The sequence below is a fragment of the Sapajus apella genome, unplaced genomic scaffold (genome assembly GCF_009761245.1).
Source record: "Sapajus apella isolate SASKATOON/1434 unplaced genomic scaffold, GSC_monkey_1.0 scaffold31, whole genome shotgun sequence".
In the NCBI taxonomy this organism is placed as follows: Eukaryota; Metazoa; Chordata; class Mammalia; order Primates; family Cebidae; genus Sapajus; species Sapajus apella.
The window spans coordinates 8,741,378-8,769,271 of record NW_022436971.1 but is presented as its reverse complement, the minus strand read 5'-3'; positions in this window follow the sequence as shown (position 1 = coordinate 8,769,271).

Genomic DNA, 27,894 nt, shown 5'->3' with positions numbered 1-27,894 from the left:
CTACTTTACTCAAAGTTTACTGAGTTAGATGTTAATCATATTTTAAAATTACCTTCATGAGCTGGGCACGGTGGCTCACACCTGTAATCCCAGCAGTTTGGGAGGCCAGGCCGGGCAGATCACAAAGTCAAGCGATCGAGACCATCCGGACCAACATGGTGAAATCTCTTCTCTATTAAAATACCAAAAAAAAAAAAAGCCAGGTGTGGTGGCATGCACCTGTAGTCCCAGCTGAGGCAGGGTAATCACTTGAACTTGGGAGGCGGAGGTTGCAGTGAGCCAAGATTACATCACTGCAGTCCAGCCTGGTGACAGAGAAAGATTCTGCCCCAAAAAAGTAAATAAAAATTATCTTCATGGCAACATCTAGACAAGTGTTTGACCAAACAACTGGACACAGAGGTCTAGCCACCTTGAGCATACAACTATAAATTACAGTTGTTAGTTTGTATGACAGAGCCACTCATAAAATGTAAATCTCACGCTTCAACCCCGTTTTGTTATCTCTATCCTTCCAATTGACTCCATAGCTCCTACATGAGCAATTTTCCTTGACAACCAATCCTTCTGACTTTGTACTTTCAGTTCCCCACACAACCTTACTCCCTCAGTACCCCAGCTCAGATTCCATGGCTTGGCACTGTAATTGCTCCATCATAAACACCTTTAATTCCCTAGTCTTGGCTAAATTCGATTACTACTCCCTTCCTACTGCACTCAAGTCTCTGAGTGTTACTGAATTGTAGTCACACAGCTACACTGAGTCACAGAAATATTCTTCATATTTATGAGCATACATTTCAGATAACCACCACATTTCTCTATCAAAATCATTCCTCCATATTCCAGAATGACTATTCCTCATCTCCTTTCTCTATTCAAAGCTCTCAGGACTAATCATCCTTATTTACTGGATTACTGCAAGAAAGAAAAGAGACACACTCGGATGAAGACTACTTCATTTTTACAAGACGAGCTGAACAAACCACCAGCATCTGTACTTACATTTTTGACCTTCTGTTACAATAAAAGAAGTAACAAAGCTTTGATTTGAGTCCAAACTCTTCATTTCTCTCTTAATTCCATCCCATCTTATTTTCTAAGAATCTCAACTTTCATATTATAAAACTCCTCTCACTGGATTACTCACATGAGGATGCCAACATCTTTCTGAAAACCTCATTTGCCCTCCAGAAAAAATCACATTTCTCTGATCTTCTTAACATCAAAGCCCTCCAAAGTAATGTACAACATGTTGTCTTGTCATATTCCCTCTTCAGCCCACATCTAGGCTTTTCAATCCTCTCTATCACTGAAATAGCACTTATTAATCTCACAGGAGCTAAATATTTCCAAAGATGATACGAATTTTCAGTCATCTTTGTTTCATCTCTCAGTAGATATGACATAATGGACCTCCCTTTTTTGAAACATTCTCGTACCTATATTTCAGTACAATTGTCCTAAGCAGCTTTTTCTTCTATCCCAGTGTCTTTCTTTCCAAACACCTTTGATGTATCCTATTCTTCTTCTGCTTTAAATATGGGTATAACACCCAAAGATTTTCTCCACTTCAGTCTTTTCTCTTCTATACTTACACCCTTCCCTAGATGATCTCATTCAATCCCAGGGACTAAATTCTTCCTGCTCGGACTTCTTTTTTAAGTTCCATGCTCTGATATCTCACTTCCTTCTTGACATCTGCACTTTGATGTTTATGAATTCTTCCTGTCTCAGTGTGGCTGAAACATTGACAATGTCTCCACTGTTCTCGAAATTGGCTATTCCTTATCCATCCAGCCCCACTTCCAAAGCTCCTCATTTTACACTTTCCCATCTCTCTCATCCAGTTGCTCAAGCCCAAAATGTAATTTTCAACTTTCTCTTTCCTGCACAACCCAATTCAAGCTAGCAGTAAGCCTTGTTGCCTATACACAGTATTTGATGTTGCTAAATGCTAAATACACAGTGTTTGATGCTGCTAAAAAAAATGCTAAAATAAATAGTATCTAAAATGTTTTGTAGCCAGACCATATTTCATTGTATAAACATATGTTATTTTCCCTACCAATTTATCTGTCAATGGAAACTTGAATTGTTTCCCTATCTTGTTATTGTTAATAATGCTGCAATGAACATGAAAGTGCAGATACCAATTGGAGATCCTGATTTCATTATTTTGAATATATACCCAGAAATGGCTTTGCTGAATTGTAAAACAGTTCTTTCAAATTATATGAGGTTGGCCATGTTGATTGATTTCTGACCTGTACCATTTAACATTCCCACCAACAGTGAACAGGAGTTCCAATTTCTTCATATCCCTGCCAACACTTGCTATCTTTTTATTTTTGACAATAGCCATCTTAACAGATGTGAACCTGGAGAACGTTATGCGAAGTGAAATAAGCCAGTCAAATGACAAAAACTACATGATTCTGCTTATATAAAGTGTCTAAAATAGTCAAACTCATACAAGTATGGAATGGAATGTTGGTTTCCAGGGAGGAAGAAGGAGAAAGGGGAAGCTGTTAAATGTGTATAAAGTTTCAGTTATGTAAAGTTAATAAGTTCTAGAGATCTTCCACACAACATATCTATAGTTAAAAATACAGTATTGTGCCCTTAAAATTTGTTAAGAGGGGAGATCTGATATTAAGTGTTTTTTCTACAAAAAAAAAATAAAGAGACACAGGGAAACTTTTTAGAGATGATGGATATGTTTATTACCTTGATAATGATGGTATCATAGATACGTTAAACTCATTAAATTGTATATATTAAACATATGTAGTTTTTTGTATATCTATTAAACCTCAATAATGCTGTCAAAACAGTGTATACTTTATGCCTTTAATTAGACAAACATTTCTTCTTTGAAGCCCTTCCTAAACACCCCAGTCACAGAAAATGGCCCCTTCTCTTCAGGTTTCCTTTAGAGGAGAGTCTAACAGAATCACTGGCAAGCAGCAAAGCCTCCTCTATACTGTAAAGTGATTGATTATGTCCATTTTATGTTTCTGTTGCCTTGGCTGTAAGCTTTTGTTCGGGAAGAATTACGTTTCTAACTTCTCATTTTCACTTCTAGTCCTAACACAGGGCATGGACCACATATTTTTCTCAATTAATTCATGTTGGCCCTTGGGCCAGCTTAAAATGTTTTTGCCAGTTAAGGGAACTTGCTACTTGGACCTGCTACTTGAAAGGTAATAAATGGACAATAGGTTGAATTTCATGTTTTTGCCATTATTCCTTCTAAAGCAAAAAGAAGAAACCACAACTCTTCACAGAAAGGTCTGTTTTTAGCCTAGGTGTTTGTTTCCAGAATTTCAGCAGGAATTTCAACGCAAGTTGTACCTTCTAAGGGGTAAACTCTAAACCAAATGGCAGTCGATTCCCCAGTCTGGAAGTTTGGTGGAGTCGTTTTTATTAAGGCTGTGAGATTTAAGAGAACCACAGTGATATGCACCCACCTCGTTCTAATTTTGAACGCTGATAATGAACTCCACCATTAAGAGAACGAAGCTGCTTTCAAAATCGATTGAGTCCACATTTCTTGCTAGGTAAAAATGGTAGAACCTGCCTCAGAGCTGACAAGAATCACCCTTTTATTCAGAGCAGGCAGAAAGAGAAGTATAATGAAATGGGATATTTGGAACTCAGTGTGAACCCCACTGGGTTTTAGCCAATGAAATACTGTGAATTATCCAAGTTCACAACATATTTAACACCTCTATTAGGCAAATTAATTGCTTTAAACACAATTATGTCAAGGGATGGAGAGAAATTAAATGACTCAGAATCTTAAAAGCTGAGGAAAACAGGCTCAGTCAGAAGTCAGTCTCACCTGGACCATTTGCAAAGAGAAATATTGGTCTCCTCTTATAGAATCTATTTCAGGCAACCCCCACCTCCGGCCCCCACAGTGTGTGCTGGTGAGGATCCCTGCTGCTGGTACTCCTGAGGAATGAGTGAAATGAGAGTAGAGAGACCTGCAACCAGTGCAAAAGGAGTTTCTGCTAGCTCTTCAAGCCTTGACAGGAAAGAAGGGCCAGAAATCTTGGATGGCCTCAGCAGATTAGAGTGTTAATCTTGTACTTGCAAAGGAGGGAAAGGAGACTTAAACGTCTAGCTTGTTCTCTGCATCCCATAGGTGGCTTCCTACATTATCCCATTTGATTCTATTCTCCTAACTACCCTATGACATAATCTATTAACTTCATTTTGCAGATAAATAAGCCATGGCTCAGAGAGGCTGAATAAATAGCTGAAGCAGTTATGTAACAGTATTGGAACCTGAAGTGATCCTAGAGTTTATTCCTTTTTCACGACACTGTATGTATTACCTCCACACAGAAATTAATAAACTATGTAGCCTTGGAAAAAATTCCTTCATTTCTCTGGCTCTTTATCATAATGAAGCAGTTGGAATAATATCCTGGCAGATCTTAAATGCTGGTAGCTCTAGAGGGGAGTTATTTTTCTATTTGGCACATCATGGGCCAAACCTGTCAAGAATGTGAAGCATCTGAGATTTTACCCTGCTTGAAAGGCAACAATTGAGTCTACCACAGTTTCCTAGATATTGGCTGAAAACATGAGACTCTTGGGTACAAGATAAAGAACTTCATTGCTCACAGCACAGCAGGCAGCACAAGTTTCATGTTTCCAGCAGTTCTCCTTTCTCCCCGAGTCCCAAAAAGCTGATTTGAATGGAACTAAGTGAATGCTGCAGAGAAGGTTTGCATCACTGCTGAGGATGAGAAGCATCACTCTTATAAGGGACTGCTGGCAAACATCCCCTCATTTGGCTGATAAGGAAACAGACGTGCCCTTTGCCTTAGGGAGACATGGCCTTGAAAATTCTTGAAACAATAGTGTGGAACAAAAACAGATACTAGCTATATAGAAACATGGAGAGCCATCTCTCAAAAATCTGTGTACTCAAAAAAAATTCTGTGTACTATAAATGGTGAAACGCTGTGGCCAGCACCTTCTTTGGTCCAGTTCAATACCAGTTGAGCAGAACTTACGACCTTGCTCTGTGCCAAGCACTGAGTTGAACATTGTTGATAAAAATAAAAAAATAATGCAACCTACAATGGGGAGACACAAGCGAGCAAAGACAGAATTGTTCTACTCATAAGAAGAACTGGGATTGAATAGCACACGTTAATAAATGAGGAGAGAGGAGGTATATTAAATACAGCCAATGAGGTAAGGAAACCTGACAGCTGAGTTGTCTTTAGAATTTGTAAGAATTTGGGGATGTGAGAAGATGGATTTCTAGGTAGAGGTAGCAGTTTGAGTAAATGTGATGAAGGATGTTCACGTAAACATGAGAAGTTCTGTCTCACTAAAATGTCAAGTGTAAGAAGAGAACAAGGATGAGTGCTGTTGGCTAAGTCAGAAAGGAATCTGACAATGAAGATTCTTGCACAAAAGAATGCTTAGATTTTTTTCCTTTTTGTCCTGAAGAGAAAAGGAGCCCGTAGGGGGAATTTAGGCAGCTGAAAGTACCTCTGGATGCTGTGAAGTGAATGGATTGCAGAGGTCGATACTGAAGACAAGATCAGCAAGGAAGTTGTTGATCTTCTCCAAGAAAGAAATGAACTAGATGGTAACAATTGAGACCAAAAAAAAAGACAAATGACCTAGTGTCCTAGACCTTTGGTAAATGTGCTCTGTTTAGGGGGACAGAATCAGTAACTTACTAGGAAACAATGGTGGAATGACAGATACCAGTAGAATTGGGAAAATGTTTATATTAATTTTAAATATCAACTGGTGGTTAAGCATAGAGGATACAGGTTCTGGGTTTGGAAAGACTTGGGTTTATATCAAAATTCTGCTGCTTAATTGCTCTGTGAATGTAAAACAGTTATCTTCTCCAACTCATAATTCTATTATATGTAAAATGGGGAAAATAGTAACACCTATCATATAAAGCTATTGTGAAGATTCAATGAAGGGGAAAAAAAGAGAAAAACATGTAAATATTTGGCACAGTATCTGTTGCATAGTACATACTTAAAAGTCATTAGATTTTATTATTGCGAGCCATAAAACTCCCACTAACTGTACACTCTGAAATCTAAACAGCAGCAGGAGGGCATTTATATGTACATCATCCATGACTAGCAGTATTGCTTAGTAAATTCACAAATAATCTGTTCTTGCACCAATGACCATTTTTAAATTTTATTTATTTACTTTTCTTCTTTCCAACTTTTATTTTAGATTCAGGGAGTATCTGTGCAAGTTTGTTACACGGTAATTTTTGTGTCCCTGGATTTTGGTGTACAGATTATTGTGTCATTCAGGTAACAGACATATCACCCTGTAGGTAGCTTTTTGATCCTCACCCTGCTTTCACCATCCACCTCCAAGTAGGCCCAAGTGTTTAAAGTGTTTATTCTCCTTCTTTGTGTCTAGGTGTAGTCAGTATTTAGCTCTCACTTACGAGAACATAGAATATTTGATTTTCTGTTCCTGCATCAATTCACTTAGGATAATGGCCTCTAGCCCCATCTATGATGCTGCAAAGGAAGTAATCATATTCTTTTTTATGACTACATAATATTGAATGATGTGTGTGTACTATATTTTTTTATCCAACCTACCATTAATGAGCACCTAGGTTTATTCCATGTCTTCATTATTGTGAATAGCGCTGCGATGAACATATGAGCGCATGTGTCTTTACGGTGAATGATTTGTTTTCCTTTGGGTATATACTTAGTAATAGAATTGCTGGGTAGAAATTCTGTTTTGAATTCTTTGAGAAATCTCCAAACTGCTTTCTGCAGTGGCTTAACTAATTTGCATTCCCACCAGCAGTGTATAAGCTTTTTCTTTTGTCTACAACCTTGCCAGCATTTGTTATTTTTTGATTTTTTAATAATTGCCATTCTGACTGGTAGGAGATGGTATCTCATTAGTTTTGATTTGCATTTCTCTAATTATTACTAATAAGCATTTTTTCATATGCTTGTTGGTTACGTGCATGCAGGACCATATTTTAATGCATTCGCATGCTATCCTATTCAATCACTAAAGCAGATTTCCTGAAGACACTGAGTATATTAGTTCCAGCTACTTTGTGTTAAAAGTAACAAAGCTTGGCTGGGCGCGGTGGCTCACGCCTATAATCCCAGCACTTTGGGAGGCCGAGGCGGGTGGATCACGAGGTCAAGAGATCGAGACCATCCTGGTCAACATGGTGAAGCCCCATCTCTACTAAAAATACAAAAATTAGCATGGTGGCATGCGCCTGTAGTCCCAGTTACTCGGGAGGCTGAGGCAGGAGAATTGCTTGAACCCAGGAGGCGGAGGTTGTGGTGAGCTGAGATCGCGCCATTGCACTCTAGCCTGGGTAACAAGAGTGGAACTCCATCTCAAAAAAAAAAAAAAAAGTAACAAAACTTTATTTGTATAAAAATAGAAAACATTTCTATTTTCAATAATTATAATCGGGCTTTTCCTTAATTCGTGTGAATTAGTAAAGCATAATGACTTGCTGAATTTCAAGTTTTCTTCAAAAGAATAAAACAACTTGTTCTATTGACTTAAAAGACTTATAGTATTTTCTAAGTGCCATTTCACCCACAATATTCTTTTATTCTATATTTTCCTGGAGGCAATGAATATATGCTACTGGAATTCAGCTTCTTCAACCAAACAAATTAGAGTCAAGTTTTTACTGTGTGTGACTTTGACAAAGTTAGTAACTTCTCTGAACTTGAGTTTCTTCGTACATTTTTTATATGAATATTACAAGGTTGAAGATTTCATGAAGCCAGATGAGTGGGACAGAGTAAACACCAATTCAGAACTAATTTCTTTCCATTCCTATACAATCATGCAGGAAAAGGATAAAAAAAGTTCCATTGCCTTCATGGATTTAGTGCGAAGTATCCTTATTTTTTCAACCCATCATGGTCTCTCTGGCCTCCTGGGTTAGTTGGCTAATTCTCCTGGTACTTCCAAGTTCAAACTCCTGAAACAGAAAATCAGGTTCATCTAGCTCATGTTTGTGAATGCAATCACTGCATAAAGACTGACCTCCAAACCATGGACTCACTGGTCTTGGGTCAAATAACCACAGTGTTGCACATATTCACTTCAGTGTTAATGGAGTGGAAAGGTAGGAAGTATCAAGTGGTAAGAAGCATGGACATCCAGCACAAGCCTTCAGTGGAGTCTTTGGGCAGAAGTATTCTCACAAGGGATTTCGGGTAGTCACAATAATTGGAGTCTCTGATAAAGTGTGGCACACAGAAGGCCCTCATGGAATGTTTACTAATAAATGAAGTTCTACTTCCTGATTTACTGTGGAATCATTTATGTCCCAAGCATTTCTTCCAAATGTAGTTGAAGACATTTCACTTCTCTGCACAAAATGGAGCCATGGCAAATGTCTCCTACTCTGCCTTGTAAGAATCACAGATCTCACTGTGCATCTGGCATTCAATGTCATCCTCTCTTTGGGCTGATAAATTTCTGAGTAAGTTTGGCTTCTCATGGTCTTGTCAGTGGAAAGCGAATTATGAAGGAATGTAAAGAATTTATATTCAAAAGCAATTAACTCAGAGAGTTTTTCTTTTCCTTTGACCTGGGCTTTACCATGGGGCTCAATTGTGATCAAGGCAGGCGTCCTCATGCATCCTAGCTCCTGTTCAGTAAGTAGGGGGATAGTAACACGCAGACATCCACAGTGTTCCTTCACTTTCTTCTACTTTACCTTTCTTTAAATCCGTGTCAGAATTGCTACTTTTTTGCATATGGTCTCCTATTTGTCCTGTTTTGCTCAGGGAATAGCTCAGTCCTTTGCACACCGGGATCATTTCTGAGACCTCCTATCTCTTGTGCTCCCTGGAGTCATGGCTGACTTCGTTCCACACCTGCTGCTCGTGATTATCCATCCACCAGTTGATAGACATGTGGGTTGTTTTCACCTTTGACTATTATGAATAACAATGCTATAAATATTTGTGTCCAAATTTTTGTTTGTGCATAATATTTCACTTCTCACAGCTAGGAATGAAATTGCTTGGTTGTATGGTAATTCGATGTTTAAAATTTTGAGAAACTGCCAAACTGTTTTCCAATGAAGCTGCAAAATTTTGTATCGCTACCAGCAATATATGAGGGTTTTAATTTTTACAAATCTATGTCAATACATTATGTTCTGCTTAATATTTTTACTGTTATTATTAAAGCCTTTATAGTTTGTGTAAAGTGGTGTCTCCTTGAGGTTTTTGTTTGCATTTACTTAAAGACAAACAATGTTGAACATCTTTTCAAGTGCTTACAGTTTGTGTATTTTTCTTTACAGAAACTTCTATTCAAGTTCTTTGCTCATTTTTAATTGGGTCATTTGTCTTCTTATTACTGTATAGTGGTAAGAATTCCATACGGATTCTAGGTACAAGTCCTTTTGCAACTATTATTTTTCAATTCTGTGAGTTATCTTTCACTTTCTTCATAGTGTTCTTTTATGCATAAAACTTTTATTTTTTATAAAGTCCAATTTATCTATGCTTTGTTTTTCACGTACAATTTTGTTGCTGTTGTTGTATCTATGCTTTCTTTTTCACATATGCCTTTGTTGTTGTTAAGAAGATTTTGCCTAACCGAAGTTCATAAAGATTTACTTCTATGTTTTCTACTAGGTATTTGTAGTTTTATTTCTTGTATTGAGCTCTACAATCCTTTCTGAAAGAGATAGAGCGGCAGAGGGGGAGAGAGAAAGAAAGAGAATGTGTGCACAATATAAGACAGGAGCCCAAATTTATTTTTACATGTGAATACACATTTATCCTAGCACAATTTGTTGAAGAGACTATTGTTTCCCTATTGAATTATCTAGGTATGTTTATGAACAATTAATTGACTATACTTAAATATTTATTCCTGAATACTCAATTTTATCCTATTGATCAATTGCTCTTTTCTTATGCCATTAACACATTTTCTTGATTACTGTAGCTTTCTAGCAAGTCCGAAAATTAAGAAGTGTAAGTCCTGCAACATCTTTTTAAAGATTGTGCTGCCTCTTTTGACATGTTTTTTCCTCCATAGTAATTTCAAAACAAGCTTGTTGACTTCACCAAAAAAAAAAAAAAAAAAAAGACATTCAGAGTTTTGATAGAGATTTAATTGAATCTGAAGATCAATGTATTAGTCTTATCTCACACTGCTATAAAGATACTACCCAAAACGGGGTAATTTAAAAAGGAAAGAGATTTCACTGTTTCTTGACTCACAGTTCCACATGGTTGGGGAATCCTCAGGAAACTTACAATAATGGTAGAAGGTGAAGGGGAAGAAAGGACCTTCTTCCTGCCTTCACATGGCAGCAGGAGAGGGACAAGCAAGCAGGGAAAGTGCCAGATGCTTATAAAACCATCAAATCTTGTGAGAACGCACTCACTATCAAGAGAACAGCATGGGGAAAACCTACGGTTATGATTCAAGGTGAGATTTGGGAGAGGACTCAAAGCCTAATCATATCAATCAATTTGGGCATATTGTCTTCTTAAAATCATTATGTCTCAAATTTAGGACGATGGTTTCTTTACATTTATTTAGGTATTTTAAAATTACTTTTAATATTGGTTTGTAGTTTTCAATGTACAAAGTTTGCACTTCTTTTGTTAAATTTATTCCTGTGTTTTTTTACATTTGATGTTATTATAAAATAAATTGCTTTCTTAATTTCATCTTTTAAGTGACTCTATTTCTTAAAGCAGTTTTAGGTTTAGAGCAAAACTCAGAGGAAGGTACTGAGATTTCCCATATAATTCCATTCCCATGTATACATAGCCTTCTCCATTATCAACATTTCCTACCAGAATGGTACATTTGCTGCAATAAATGAACCCACACTGACACATCTTAATAACCCAAAGCCCATAGTTTACATGAGAGTTCATTCTTGGTGTTATACATCCTATGGGTTAGGACAAATGTATAATGATATGTATCCACCGTTATCATATTACATAAAGTATTTTCACTGCCCTAAAAATCCTCTGTGCTCTATCTATTCATCCTTCCTGTAACACCTGACAACTCTGGATCTTTTTACTATACACATAGTTTTGCCTTTTCCAGAATGTCATATAGTTGGAATTATATAGTGTGTACCCTTTGACATTTGCTTTTTCACTTAATAATACAGATGTATTTTAGGTTTTTTCATGTATTTTCATGGCTTGAGAGCTCATTTTTTTAGCACTGAACAATATCCCCTTGGCTGGATGTACCACATTTTATTTATTTATTCACCTACTGAAGGAAATCTTGGTTGCTTCACAGTTTTGCCAATTATGAATTAAGAGGATATAAACACTTGTGTGTAGATTTTTGTGTGAATATAAGTTTTCAACTCCTTTTGGTAAATCCCAAGAAGAGGAATTGCTTGGTTACATGGTAAAGACATAGTTAATTTTATAAGAAAACTGCCCAACTGTCTTCCAAAGTGGTTGTAGCATTCTGCATTGTCACCAGCAATCAATGAGAGTTCCTGTTGTTCCACATCCTTGCTGAAGTTTGGTGTAGCCAATGTTCTGGATTTTGGCCAATCTAATATGTGTATAGTGATATCTCATTGTTGTTTTAATTTGCATTACTCTGATGATATATGAGGTGGAGCGTCTTTTCATATGCTTATTTGTCATCTATGTATCTCCTTTGGTGAGGTGTCTGTTAAGGTCTTTGACCCATTTTTTACTGATACATAATAATTGTATAAATATATGAAGTTATATAATATTTGATAAATGCATATCATGTGTAATAATTAAATCAGCATACTTAGGATATCCATCACCTCAAACATTTATCAGACCCATGTTTTAATCAAGTTGTTTGTTTCTTATTGTTGAGTTCTAAGAGTTCCTTGCATATTCTGAAGGACAGTTCTTTAACACATGTGTCTTTTGCAAGTATTTTTTCTCGGTATGTGGCTTGTCCTCTCATTCTTTTGACATTGTCAGATAGGAGCAGTTTTTCATTTTAATTAGGTTCAGCATCAGTTATTTATTTCACAGATTATACCTTTGGCCTTGTATCTAAAAAAGCATCATCATAACCAAGGTCATCTGTATATTCCCCTATGTTACTTCTAAGAATTTTATAGTTTCAGTTGATGCTATGGTCAATACTGTGACCAATATTATGATCAATTTTGAGGTAATTTTAGGGGAACGGTATAATGTCTGTGTCTATATTTATTTTATTTTGCATATGGAGGTACAATTGTTTCAATATCATTTGTTGAAAAGACTGTCTTTGGTCCATTGCATTACCTTTAGTTCTTTGTCAAATGTCAATTGACTATATTGATGTGAGTCTATTTTGGGATTTCTGTTCCATTGATCCATTTGTCTCTTATTTTGCCAATATCATGCTATCATGCCTACTGTAGCTTCATAGTATGTTTTGAAGTTAGGTCGTGTCAGTATAACAATTTTACTCTCCTACTTTGATATTATGCTGCCTATTCTGGGGCTTTTTTCTCTCCATATAAACTTTGAAATTTATTTTGTCAATATCCACAAAGTGATTTTCCAAGATTTTAATAGGAATTATGTGGAACCTATAGATCAAATTGAAAAAAACTAACACCTTGACAATATTGAATTTTCTTGTCAATCAACATCTATCTCCATGTATTTAGTTTTTCTTTAATTTATTTAATTACTGTTTTGTAGTTTTCCACAAAAAGATCTAGTACATGGTTTGTTAGATTTATATCTAGATATTGCAGTTTGGGGCACTAATGTAAATTGTATTGTGTTTTAACTTCAATTTCCACTTGTTCATTGCTGGTATATAGATAAGCAATTGATTTTGTATGTGGTATTCTACAGTCCTGTATCCTGCATCCTTGCTGTAATCATTTGTTCTAGCTTTTCTGTTTCTTCCTTCAGATTTACTATGCAAATGATGTTGCCATCTCTGAACAAATAGTTTTGTTTCTTCCTTTTCAACTTGTATACCCTTTATTTCTTTCTCTTGTCTTGTTGTATTTGCTAGGACTTCTATTAAAGCGTTGAAAAGTCGTGGTGAGAGGAAATATCCTTGTCTTATTTTTACTGTTAGTGGGAAATCTTCTAGTTTTCTCGCCATTAGGTATAGTGTTAGCTATAGGATTTTTGTACATATTCTTTAACAAGTGGAGGAAGTTTCACTCCACTAGTTTACTGAGATGTTTTTCAAATTTTATCATGAATGGATATTAGTTTTCTCAAATGCTTTTCATGTATTTAGTAAAAATATAATGTGATATTTCTTCTTTAGCCTGTTAATATGATGGGTGACATCAATTGATTTTCAAATGTTAAATCAACCTTACATACCCAAAAGAAATTCCTCTCGGTTGGTGTGTATAATTATGTTTATACATTTTTTTATTCAATTTGCTAATATTTTGTTAGGGACTTTTGCATCTATGATCATGAAAGATATTGGTCTGTAACTTTTTGTTTTTCTTGTAAAGCCCTTGTTGAGTTTCAGTATTATAGTAATTCTAGAGTCGGGCAATGAGTTACTAGTTCTTCTGCTTCAATCTGCTGAAAAAAGTTTGTAGAGAGTTTATATAATTTCTTACTTAAATGTTTTGTAGAATTCACCAACGAACCCATATGGGCCTGGTATCTTCTATTTGGAAAGTTACCAATTCAATTTCTTTAATAAATATAGGCATATTCAGATTGTCTGTTTATGTATAAATAAATCCGTTGCATGAACATACCACATTTTTAAACCTATGTATCAGTTGATAGTTTGTAATTTGGGTTGTTTCCAGTTTTTGGCTATTAGGAATAATGTTGCTATGAAAATTCATGTATAATTTTTTTTTGTGAACATGTTTTTATTTCTCTTAGGTATATACCAGTTATCTTAGAATTGCTACGTCACATGGCTACTCTTTGTTTAACCACTTGAGAGGCTTCCAGGATGTTTTCCATCCACAATATTTATATTCCTATCAGCAGTGTGAGATTTTCAGTTTCATCACGTGCTTATCAACACTTCTGTGTCATCAGTACTTTTTTCCACTTTTATTTAGGTTCAGGGGTACATGTGCAGGTTTGTTTTATAGGTGAATTGATGCCCCTGGGGTTTGGTGTACAAATTATTTAATCACCCAGGCTATCAGCATAGTACCCTATAGATAGTTTTTTGATTATCACCCTTATTCCACTCTCCACCCGCAAGTAGGCCCTGGTGTCTGTTGTTCCCTTATTGATGTCCCTGTGAACTCAATGTTTAGCTTCCCCCTGTGACGAAGAATATGTGGTATTTGGTTCTCTGTTCCTATGTTAGTTTGCCTAGGATAATGGCCTCCAGCACCATCCATGTTGCCACAAATGACATGATCTCATTCGTTTTATGGTTGCACAGTATTCCATTATGTATATATATCACGTTTTCTTCATCTAGTCTATTGTTGATGGGCATTTAAGTTGACTGCATCTCTTTGCTATTGCAAATAGTGCTGTGATGAACATATATGTGCATGTATTTTCATAATAGAAAAATTTATCTTTCTTTGGGTATTTACCCAAGAATGGGATTGCTGGGTTGAATTATAATTCTGTTTTAAGTTCTTTGAGAAATCACCAGACTGCTTTTCTCAATAGATGAACTAATTTACATTTCCATCAACAGTGTGTGATTCTGTTCCCTGTTCTCCACAACTTTGCCCAAATCTGTTATTTTTTATTTTTAATAAGAGCCATCTTAACTAGAGTGAGATGATATCTCATTGTGGTTGAGATTTGCATTTCTCTAATGATTAGCAGTGTTGAGAATTTCTTCATAGACTTATTGGCCTTGTGTATGTCTTCTTTTGAAAAATATCTTTTTATGTCTTTTGCCCATTTTATAATGGGCTTCTTTGTGTTTTGCTTGTAAATTTGTTAGTTTCTTATAGATTCCAGATATGATATTTTGCCAAAGGCACAGTTTGCAAATATTTCTCCCATTCTGTAGGTTGTCTGTTTACTCTGTTGGTAGTTTATTTTGCTGTGCAGAAGTTCTTTTTGTTTAGCTAAGTTCTATTTGTCAATTTTTGGCTTCGTTGCAATTGTTTTGACGTCTTCATCATGAAATCTTTGCCAGGTCCTAGGTACATAATGGTATTTTGTAGGTTATCTTCCAGAGTTTTCATAATTTAGGTTTTACATTTAAGTCTTTAGTTCATCTTGAGTTTATTTTTGTGTAGTGTAAAGGAGTCCAGTTTCAATGTTCTGCAGATGACTAGCAAGTTATCCCAGCACCATTTTATTGAAAAGAAATTTATTTCCTTTTTGCTTTTATTTTGTCAATGTTGACAAATATTAGATAGTTATAGGTGTGTGGCATTATTTCTGGGTTCTGTATTCTGTACAGTTGGTCTGTATGTCTGGTTTTGCCAGTACCATGCTGTTTGGGTTACTGTAACCTTGTAGCATATTCTGGAGCTGGGTAAAGTGATGGCTCCAGCTCTGTTTTTTTTTGCTTAGGATTCCCTTGACTATTTGGGCTCCTTTTTAGATCAGCATAAATTTTAAAACAGTTTCTTCTAGTTCTGTGAAGAATGCTATTGATAGTTTGATACAAATAGCCTTTAACTGATAAATTACTTTGGGCAGCATGGCTATTTTAAGAATATTTATTCTTCCTATCCATGAGCATAGAATGTTTTACCACTTGTTTCCATCTCTAATTTCTTGGCATACCCTGTTTGCAGAAGGTATAATTTTACACCTAGGAAACCCCATACTTTCTGCACAAAAGTTCTTTGATCTGATAAACAAATTCAGCAAAGTTTTCAGATGCAAAATTGATGTACAAAAATTAGTAGCATTCCTATAGAACAACAACATCCAAGCTAAAAGCCAAATTAATAATGCAGTTTCATTTACAGTAGCCACAAAAAGAGTAATATAACCAGAAATACAGCTAACCAGGGAAGTAAAAGATCTCCTCAGTTTTTTATTTGTGTCTTTGCATCTTTGCAAGGATCATCCCATTTCATCTAGGTTATCTCATTTATTGGCTTACAATTGCTTATAGTATATCTTTATAATCCTTTCTTACTTCTGTTAGGTCAGAAAAAATATTTCCTTTTTTATTTCTTATTTTACTAATTGAGTACTTTTATTCTTGTGAGTCTAGTGGAAAGATAGCCATTTCTTAATCTTCTTAATCATTTTTAATTTTGCTGATTTTCTCTATTGTTTACTATTCTTTATTTCATCCATATTCACTCTAATATGTATTATTTTTATCCTTCTACTTGTTTTGTGCTTAGTTTAATCTCTTTTTGCTGGTTTCTTGAAGTGGGTGTTTAGGTTATTGATGTGAGGCCTTTTTTTCTGTCTTAATGTAGACCTCTATACCTAAATTGTTTTTCTATAAGCACTAATTTAGCTGTATCCCATTAGTTTTGGGTATGTAAACATTTTTATTCATTTTGAGGTGCTTTCCAATTATCCTTGTTATTTTGTTTAAACCATTGGCTATTTCAGAGTGTTTCGCTTAATATACAAGCACATATCAAAGATATTGTAGGGTCAACTCTAGACCACCACAATAAAGCCAATATTGCAATAATGTGAGTCACATGAATTTTAGGTTTTCCAGTTCATATTAAAGTTTTATTTACACTATACTGTAGCCTATTAAGGGTACAATAGCATTATGTCTTAAAAACAATGAGTATAACTTAATTAAAAATATTTCATTACTAAAAAATGCTCACAATAATCTGAGCCTTCAGTGAGTCATAGTATTTTTGCTGGTTGAGGGTCTTATTTTTAGGCTAATAGCTGCAGATCGATCAAGGTGGTGGTTGCTAAAGATTGGGGTGATTGTGGTAACTTCTTCAATAAGACAACAATGAAGATATCACATCGGTTGACTTCCTTTCACAAAAGATTTCCCTGTATCATACAATGCTGTTTGATAGTATCTTACCTACAGTAGAGCTTCATTAAAAATTGGAGTCAATCTTTTCAAACCCTGTTCTGCTTTATCAGCTAAGTTCGTGCAGCATTCTAAATCTTTTATTGTAATTTTTTTTTTTTTTTTTGAGACGGAGTTTCGCTCTTGTTACCCAGGCTGGAGTGCAATGGCGTGATCTCGGCTCACCGCAGCCTCCGCCTCTTGGGTTCAGGCAATTCTCCTGCCTCAGCCTCCAGAGTAGCTGGGATTACAGGCACGTGCCACCACGCCCAGCTAATTTTTTGTATTTTTAGTAGAGACGGGGTTTCACCATGTTGACCAGGATGGTCTCGATCTCTTGACCTCGTGATCCACCCGCCTCGGCCTCCCAAAGTGCTGGGATTACAGGCTTGAGCCACCGCGCCCTGCCCTTTTACTGTAATTTTAATAATGCTCACAGCATTTTCACCAAAAGTTGAGTCCATCACAGGAAATATGTTCTTTGCTTATTCATTAAAAGCAACTCTTCATCCATTAAAGTTTTATCATGATATTGCAGCAATTTAGTCTTATCTTTGGGTTCCACTTCTAATTCTAGTTCTTTTGCAATTTTTACCCCATCTGAAGTTACTTCCTCCACTGAGACTTGAACTACTCTTAGTCACCCATGAATTGGGAATTGAATTCTTTTGAACGCCTGTTAAGATGGATATTTTTTACCTCCTCTCATGCATCACAAATATTCTTAATGACATTGTGAATACTGAATCCCGTCAATAAAGTTTTCAATTTACTTTAGCCATATCTATCTGAAGAATCATTATCTATTGTGGCTATAGCCTTACAGAATGTATTTCTTAAACAATAAGGCTTGAAATTTGAAATGACTCTTTGAGTCATGGGCTACAAAATAAATGTGTCAGCAGGCATAAAAATAAAATAAAACAAAAACATTAATCTCCTTGCACATCTTCATCAGAGCTCTTGGGTGAACAGATACATTGTCAAACAGTAATATTTTGAAAGGAATCTTTTTTTTTCCAGGCAATAGGTGCAATATTGGGCTTAAAATATTCAGTAAACTATGCTTCCAACAGATGGGCCGTCCTCCAGGCTTGGTTGTTCTGTTTATATGTCACAGGCAGAGTACAATTAGCATTATTTTTAAGGGTCTTAGGATTTTTAGCGTGGTGAATGAGCACTGGCTTCAATTTAATGTCAACAGCTACATTAACTCCTAGTGAGGGAGTTCGCTGTCCTTGGAAGTTTCGAAGCCGGGCATTGGCTTCTGTCTAGCTAATGAAAGTCCTAGATGACGTCTTCTAATTGAAAGTTCTTTGATTGACATTGAGACTCTGTTTAATATAGCAACCTTCATCAATTATATTACCTAGATTTTCTGCAGAATTGTTTTAGTTTCTACATTAGCACTTGCACTTCGTCCTGCACTTTTATGTCATGGAAATGGCCTTTTCCTTAAACCTCATGACCCAATCTCTTCTAACTTCAATAATTTTTCTGCATCTACCTTACTTCATAGCCTCAAAGAATAAAAGATAGTCAGGACCTTGATCTGGATTAGGCTTTAGCTTAAGGAAATGTCATGACTAGTTTGATCTTTTATCCAGACCTCTAAACTTTCTCTGTATCAACAATAAGGTTGTTATTTATTTTTATTCACGGGCTCACTGGAGTGTCACTTTTAATTTCCTTCAAGAACATTGTGTTTGCATTCACGACTTGGCTAGTTATTTGTTGCAAAAGGCCTATCTCCGCTTTTGACATGCCTTCCTAACTACGCATAATCATTTCTAGCTTTGTTTTAAAAATGATAGACATGAAAGTCTTCCTTTCATTTGAAATCTTAGAGGCCATTTTTGGGATATTGGTTGGCCTAATTTCAATATTCTTGAGTCTCAGGGAGAGTTGTAGGAACTGCTGGTAGATGAAGCAGTCAGGACACACACAGAACATTTAATAAATAAGTTTGCTATATTATCAGGCATAGTACATGATACCCGAAAACAATTACAATAGTTAAAGCAAAGATCACTGTTTGCAGATTATCATAAGCAACATAATAAAAAAAATTAATGTCGTAAGAATTACCAAAATATGATATGGAGACATGAAGTGAGCACATGCTCTTGGAACAATGGCACTAATAAACTTGCTTGATGCAGAGTTGCCACAAACCTGAATTCATAAAAACTATAGTATCTGTAAAGCACAAAAAAGTGAAGCACAGTAAAACAAGGCATGCACTCATATTTGTGTTTTTCTATCTTCTCTTATTAATTTCTTATTTCAATCCGTTAGGGTAAAAGACATGCTGTTCAATTTTTAAAAATTAATTCAAGTTCTTTTGCTATGGGCTTAGCATGTGGTCTGTCCTGAAGAATGCTCCATGTGCAAAGAAAAATGTGTATACTACTATTGTTATGTGGAGCATTTGATAGAGACCTGTAAGATCTGGTGGTGGTGAAGTCACATTTTCTTGCTGGTCTCTTTTCTTGTTGCTCTGTGCATTATTGAAAGTGGGGTATTGGAGCTTTCAAACATTATTATTAAATTTTCTGTTTTTATCTTTCATTCTGTCACTTTCATCTCATGTATTTTGGAGTTCACTTGTTAGATGCATATATACTTAGAATTTGTATATCTTCTTGATGGATTGACACTTTTCTTTTCAAGAGAGAGTCTCACTCTGTCGCCAGGCTAGAGTGCAACGGCGCAATCTTGGCTCACTGCAACCTCTGCCTCCCGGGTTCAAGCGATTCTCCTGCCTCAGCCCCCTGAGTGGCTGGGACTACCAGCGTGTGCCACCATGCCTGGCTAATTTTTGTAATTTTAGTAAAGACGAGGTTTCACCATATTGGCCAGACTGCTGTGGGTTTCTTGACCTCGTGATCCACCCGTCTAGGCCTCCCAAAGTGCTAGAATTACAGGCGTGAGCCACTGCACCCCGCCAGGATTGACACTTTTACCATTATAAAGTGTTCTTCTCGCCAGTAACGATTTTGTCCTAACGCCTATTTTTCCCCTGGTATTAGTATAACCACTCTAGCTTTTTAAAATTACTGTTTTTACATTCTGCTGCATTGTATACCTTTTTCTAACCTTCTACTTTCAACCTATTTGTGTATTTGAAATTTAAATTGTGGACGTTTAAGAAAGCATGCACATAGTTGGATCATGTTTTTTCCTTTAATCTATTCTGCCAATCTCTATCATTTAATTGGAGAATTTAGTCCATTTAACACTTAACATATTACTCATAATTAATACTTAATATATTACTAATGTATCATTTAAGATTTCCTATCTGCTATCTTGTTCATTGTTCTCTACATGTATTTTGTCTTATTTTGTACTTCAGTTCTTGTATTACTGATTCCTTTTGTGTTAAATGTTTTGTAGTGATTATTTTTTAACTATATATTTTGGATTTGTGAGTAGTTTCCCTAGGTATTACAATCAACATCTTCTCTTACAACTATTGGCTTAAATTAATATCAATTAATTTCAGTTTTATATATATAACGTGTGTATATATAAACGTTACTCCTTTATATCTCTGTTCTCTCCTTTGTTATTGTCATAAATATATTTACATACAATTTATACTCATAAACATATTTACAATGATTGCTTTATTCCATTTTCTTTTAAACAGGAGAGAAAGACTTAAAAACAAAAGTGCATTTATATGGTGTTTTATATTTACCTTTACCAGTGCTTACTATTTTTTTATGATTATTGTTTAGTAATCTATTAAGCCTAACAGATTTAGTAGAGCTGATTTGACTAATTCTTTCAGTTTTTATTTGTTTCAATTTATCTTTAATTTGGAAGGATACTTTTTCTCTGACTCTAGAATTATTTTTCTTGTTTGTTTGTTTGTCTGTTTATTTTCTGAAGTTGGCTATTGGTTATTCATGGTTTGTAATGGCAAGTCAGCTATTCACCTTAGTGAGGATCCCTTATATATGATGATTCATTTCATTCTTGTTGGATGCAAAATTCCCGGTCTTTTGATGGTTTGGTTATGATAATGTCTAGATGTGACTCTTTTTGTGTTTATCCAATTTGGAGTTTGCTGAAATTCTTTAATGTGTATATTAACTCTTTTTTGCTATGAATTTGTGAAGATCTTTACCATTATTTAATGTTTTTCCTCTTCCTCTGTCTCCTTTTCTGTTGTGATTCTTATGATATGTATGTTTGCATAATTTATGGTGTCATATAGGTCTCTGATGTTGTATTCATTTTTCTTCTTTTTTTCTGTTTCTCTTAGTAGATAATTTCAATTGATATTTCATCAAGTTCCGTGATTCTTCTGCTAGCTGAAGTTTACTGTTTAGTCTCTGTAATAATTTGTTTTATTTCATTTATTATACATTTTACTCCCAGAATTTCTGTTTGGTTATTTTTAAATAACCCATCTTCCTGTTGTGTTCTATCTACTGAAACATCAGTCTCTACTTTCCTTTAGTTCTTTAAGCAGTTTCCTTTAGTTCTTTAATCACATTTAAAATAAGTAATTTAAAGCCTTTATCTCTGTTTAAAGTCTAGGACTCCTTAGAGACAAATTTTATTAACTGCTTTTTTCCTGTACATAAGCCATGTTTTCATATTTCCTAGCATGTTTTGTAATTTTTTGTTTAAAAAAATAGTGAAAAAAATCAAATTTGGCAACTCTGGGAATTAGGTGCTTCCCCAAACTCCAAGATGTATTGTTTTTGCTGTTTATTGTAGTGACTTTTGTTGTTTAGTTACGACTACCAACTAGTTCTATAAATCTATATGCTTGGTCATGTGTGGTCACTGAAGTCTTTACTTGGTTAGCTTTGTATTCCACTAATGACTACACAGAGATTTCACCAAATGCCTGCAAACAGTAGGTCCCTCAGTCTTTGCTAAATGGTTTCTTATGTGTATTGAGGACACACCTTCTGCATTCAGTCAGGTGGTTGGCAATTCCTTCTCAGTTTTTTCTTCTTCCTTCTACAAAGCCTCAAAGTCATCCAGAATTTAATTTAGGGCCTTCTCAGGTCTTTTCTATGTGCCCATGAACTTCTAGGTTCCCAGGATATGTAGGAGATTTTTAAAGCACCGTGGATGTATTTTACCCTAGTTTCTTCTTGTAAGTTTGTAATTTTTTTACTCCATTTACCATTTACTACCTCAGTCAGCCAGCAAATTAGAACAGCTTTCTGTAATTTTGTTTTTTTGACAAATGCCCCTTGAGTGAAGCCTTCACACTATGCAAACTTTGAGTCAGGTTAAATATAGACAGTCTTGTAAATGGGGAATTCCAGGAGACCATTAGGCCAAATAACCATAATTCTTTGGAAACAAGGCTTTGAAATAATTCAAACTCCATTCTGTTTCCTTCAATGGATTCCAGGCTGCACTTGGAAAGGGGATCTAATTTCTCAAGGCTCCTATAAAGTTAAAGTATGGTAATTAGTACTAGAACAAATTACAATGTGGCAAAGCCCTGTATTATTCCTAAAATTCAAATACATGTCTTAAATCACGTTATTGAGTTGCTGCAAGTCACTGGTTAATTTCTAGAGTTCTGAAGGAAGTTGATTCTAACCCTATTTTGGCTATATATTTTAAAAATTGCTTTTATGAAAGATTGACTACCTAGAGGTTCCTATTTTATCATTTTTGTTAATAGCACCTCTTTCATTAGATTCTCAACTTCTTAAAGGAAGGAGAATTATTTATATTTACCTATGTATTCCTAGTAATGATCATGGAGCTTACTACAAATAGAATAATCAATATATTTTGGGAAAAGGAAAAAAAGGGGGTTGAGGGAATTTAAAAAGAGGGAGTGAGGAAGGCAAACAGGCAAATATATTATTGTATTCTTCTCCAGCTAATGGTAACATTTATTTTCTACATTACTCTTGAAAAATAATGGCGTTTTTGCATTTCAAATAATTTTCCAAGCATCAGACAGCAGTTGAAAAGACGTTTTGTTGAAAGGGGGAAAATATCTTTGGAAATGTCTTCCAGAAATACTATATAGAGCGCCAAGTCATAATGAGCCAAAAAATGAAGTACCAGGAATGGGTTCCTTTCTTCACTTTATCCTTTATGTCTAAAATGACTGAAACAATGTCGGATCCTGAACTAAATTCTTTATAAAAGCCCACAGTTAACATGCCCAGAGTTATAGCTTATTTTTTTTTTCTTCAGTTTTTGCCTTAGGTATTTCCTTGGGGAGAAGTCTCAGAAACAGATGTGCTGAGTGGAGATGATTACAGATTTAAATTTATGACTTTTGAAATAAATTGCTATTGTTCGACACCATGCAAAGTGTGTACATAGTGTTCCAGTTTTATAATATTCTACCTTATATTATATATTATAATTTCAGTTCCTTTGCCTCTACCTTATTCACCACAGTACATCTTTAAACACTAAAAATCTTCATTATACTTATTGATTGATGAGGTTTCCCTGTGTTGCCCAGGCCAGTCTTAAACTCCCGGGCTCAAGTGACCCACCCGGTTGGTCTCTCAAAGTGCTGGGATTACAGGTGTGGGCCACCACACTGGGCCTAAAAACCAGTCTTCTTCTGGCTTTCCCAGTCTAAATTCCTGCCCCTCTTCCCTTGGGTCTTCATTCTCTCCTTGGGGCATGGATGGTTTGCTCCTGCTTTTGCCCTGCCTGCTCCAGCTGCCTGGAGTGCTCTTCCCTCCTGTGTCCACACAATGCCCCTCACTTCATTCAGGGTTCAGCTCGCAGGCTCCCTCCACTGAGAAGTGATCCTTAACTACACCATCCAAAGCAGCTCCTCACCTGCCAGCTCCTCTCTGCTGTCTTGCCTGGATGGATGCCCAAACAGCCTGTAGGCCGGAACAGCAAGGACAGACTGTGTTTCTGCCACTGCTGTGCCACCAGCATCCAGCACAGGGCCTGGATGTTCATAAACATTGTGTTGAATGAAAGAGGGTGGAAGGCTTGGGGGTGCCAAGAAACAACACAGAAAGCGAGGCAGCTACAGGGTAGCAAGTTTTCCATTCAAGGCAATTAGGTTAGTGGAGAGAGCTGTGTGTGATCTTTTTTGAGTGCTTAATGTGTACCAGGTGCTTCACATATGTGAGCTCGTTTAATCCTCACTACAACTCCTCCTGATGGGAATGCTGCGGCCACCATGGCAGCCAGTCTCCAAGATATACCCTAGTGGTCCCCACCTCCTGGAGTCCCATCCTTGTGTATACCCCTCTCAACATGAGCAGGGTTGATCTGTGTCACCAAAAGGACATTGTGGAGATGAATGAGTGTGACCTCTGAGGCTAGGTCAGGAAAGACACTGCAGCTTCTGCTTTGCTCCCTTGGAGAAGTTAGCCGCATGTTGTGAGGACACTGAAGTAGTCCTAAGGAGAAGGCCATGTGGAAGGAACTGAGGCTTTCTGCTAAGAGCCAGCACTAACTTGTCAGCCGTGTGAGTAAGCCACCTTAGAAGGGGACCCTCCAGCCCCAGTTAGGACTTCAGATGATGGCAGCCCCAGCTGACAACTTGACTGCATCTCATGAAAGTCCCTGAGCCGTTAACTGATGCCTGACCCCTAGAAGCTCTGTGAAAGGATACATATTAATTGTTGGAAACCATGGCCAAGTTTTGGGGTGATTTGCTATGCAGAAATAGGTCACTGGAGGCCAAGTGAGGTGGCTCATTCCTGTAATCCTAGCACTTTGGGCTGAGCAGGAAGATCACTTGAAGCCAGGAGTTCAAGACCAGCCTGGGCAACATAACAAGACCCCCACCCTCAAAAAAAAAAAAGAATATACATACAAATAGCAGGATGGAATATAAAAGGTGCTAGTAAAGACTAAACTCCAAGTGATTATTCTCAATAACAATTTCAAGTCACAAGTTAAAAATAAGAAAAAGAAAAACAATCTCACAGAAGGTGCCTTGATTTTTCAATTCTCTTCACTAAGGCAGGTCTGTACAAACTGTACACAGCTTCAACTTAGTTACTCCAGACCTTTTGCTCCCAAGGGAATTGACAAAATGTTATCAAGTATTATTGTATATTGCATTGTGGGAGTTACAGCACTTATCTACAATGAAGAGGCAGAATTGGAGGAAGTAAGTACCTGATTAGAATTTGAAGATAAGCACAACCTGTTCTGTAGCTGTCAAGCAGCTGCTCAGAGCAGCCCTGTTCAACCTGATAATTAGCTTATAACTGAACTGTTGAGATTTATGATAAGCTCTTGCAGGTCCCTCTACGCTCCATGCTCTTCCAAAGATGGCTGATTACACTTATAAAGTTTAACCACTGAGATTCTCTCCAATTCTAATATTCTGTAATGCCTTAAAATTTCCGCTTGAAAATTAAATGTATGAACAGGTACTTTCTAAGACAAATAATTTGACTCATTTTATGATGGTTTTAAAAATTCAATGTATAGAATGGACTCAATTTTTTATTTTTCATTTTGAGATGCAGTCTCACTCTGTTACCAAGGCTGGAGTACAGTGGCACAATCTCAGCTCCCTGCCACCTCCACCTCCCAGGTTCAAGCAATTCTTCTACCTCAGCCTCCTGAGTAGCTAGGATTACAGGCACATGTCATCACATTCAGCTAATTTTGTATTTTTAGTAGAGATGGGGTTTTACCATGTTGGCCAGGCTGGTCTCAAACTCCTGACCTCAAGTGATCAACCCACCTCGGCCTCCCAAAGTGCTGGGATAATATGCATGAGGCACCTCATCCAGTCACTCAAAGTCTTAACTCATTCCAGCATTAACCCAAAAGTCCAAGTACAAAGTTTCATCTGAGAAAAGGAAATTTCCTTTCAACTATGAGCCTATAAAATCAAAAACAAGTTAGTTACTTCCTAGATACCATGGGGCTACTGGCATTGTGTAAATACATTCATTCCAAATGAGAGAAATTGGCCAAAACAAAGGGGCTAGTGGTACCATGCTAGTCTAAAATCCAGCAAGGCACTCATTAAACCTTAACATTCTAAAATCATCTTTCACTCCATGTATCACATCCAGGGCATGCTGATGAAAGAGGTGGGCTCCCATGGTCTTGGGCAGCCCCACCCTGTGGCATTGCCCCTGTGTAAAGACCCACTCCCAGGTGCTTTCATGGCCTGGCATTAAGTGTCTGTGGTTTTTCCAGGTGCATGGTGCAGCTGTGGGTGGATCCACCATTCTGGGGTCTGGAGAATGGTAGACCTCTTCTCACAGCTCTACCAAGCAGTACCCCAATGAGGACTCTGTGTGGGGGCTACAACCTCACATTTCCCTTTTTCACTGCCGTAGCAGAGGTTCTCCAGGAGGGCTCCACCCCAGCAGCAAACTTCTGCCTGGATACCAGGACATTTCTATACTTCCTCTAAAAACTAAATGGAAGTTCCCAAACCTCAGTTCTTGACTTCTGTGCACCCACAGATTCAACACCATGTGGAAGCCACCAAGCCTTGGGGCTTGCAACCTCTGAAGCAATGGCCTGAGCTGTACCTTGGCCCCTTTCAGCCATGAGTGGAGCTGAGGCAGCTTGGATGCAGGGCACCATGTCCTGAAGCTACACAGAGCAGGAGGCTCCTGGGCCTGTCCCACAAAACCATTTTTCTCTACTAAGCCTCCAGTTCTGTGATGGGAGGGGCTGCTGTGGAGGCTTCTGACCCACACTGGAGAACTTTTTTCCATTGTCTCAGTGATCAACATTCCACTCCTCATTAGTTATGCAAATTTCTGCAGCAGACTTAATTTTTTTCCCAGAATATGGTTTTTTCTCTTCTATTCCATTGTCAGGTTGAAATTTTTTCCAAATTTTTATACTCTGCTTCCTGTTGAATGTTTTGCTGCTTAAACATTCCTTCCATCAGATACCCTAAATCATCTCTCTCAAGTTTAAAGTTCCACAGATATCCAGGGCAGGGGCAAAATGCCACCAGTCTCTTTGCTAAAAAATAGCAAGAGTGACCTTTACTCCAGTTTCCAACAGGTTCCTCATCTCCATCTGAGATCGCCTTAGCACAGACTTTACTGTCCCTATCACTTTCAGCATTTTGGTCAAAGCCATTCAACAAGTCTCTAGAAAGTTCCAAACTTTCCTACATCTTCCTGTCTTCTTCTGAGCCCTCCAAACTGCTCCAATCTCTGCCTGTTATCCAGTTCCAAAGTCACTTCTACATTTTCAGGGATCCTTGTGGCAGCCCCCCACTACCTTAATACTAATTTACTGTCCATTCTTACACAGCTATGAAGAAATATCTATGACTGGGTAATTTATAAAGGAAAGAGGTTTAACTGACTCACAGTTCCACATTGCTGGGGAAGCCTCAGGAAACATAATCCTGATGGAAGGCAAAGGAGAAGCAGGCACCAGGGCAGGAAGATGGAGTGAGTGCCAGCAGGGGAAATGCCAGATACTTATAAAACCATCAAATCTCATGAGAACTTACTCAAATTGCATAGTAGTCAAATCGGGTCTTCTAGGGTATCCATCAGCCAAATAACATTGTAATCTTTTGTTTATTATTCTCCAAGCTCTCTGACTTCCTTTCTTGTCTCTGAACTCTTCAAGCTCATTCTCCTCTCAGGGCCTGTATATTTGGTATTCTAAGTGGGATTTTCTTCCCAAGCCTTTTGTGTGCTCCCTTCTCCTTCTCTAATATTTTCTCCTCAGATCGGACTTCCTCAGTAGTAGCTGAAGCAGCCATGCCCAACCCTTTCATCTCAGCCACTATCAATCACACTATATTCTTTTGTGTTTCTTTTCTGCCTCTTTCTCTACTGAGAACAAACATGAGCTCATAGTTATGTCTGTATTGCCTAAACCACACCTTAACCTGCAAAAAGACGTCAGTATTAGATTTGTTGACTGACTCACTTTCACCTAATCTATCTTGAGTTTTCCTCACCTGAAAATGGGCCTCTTTACTCCTATCACATAACATTG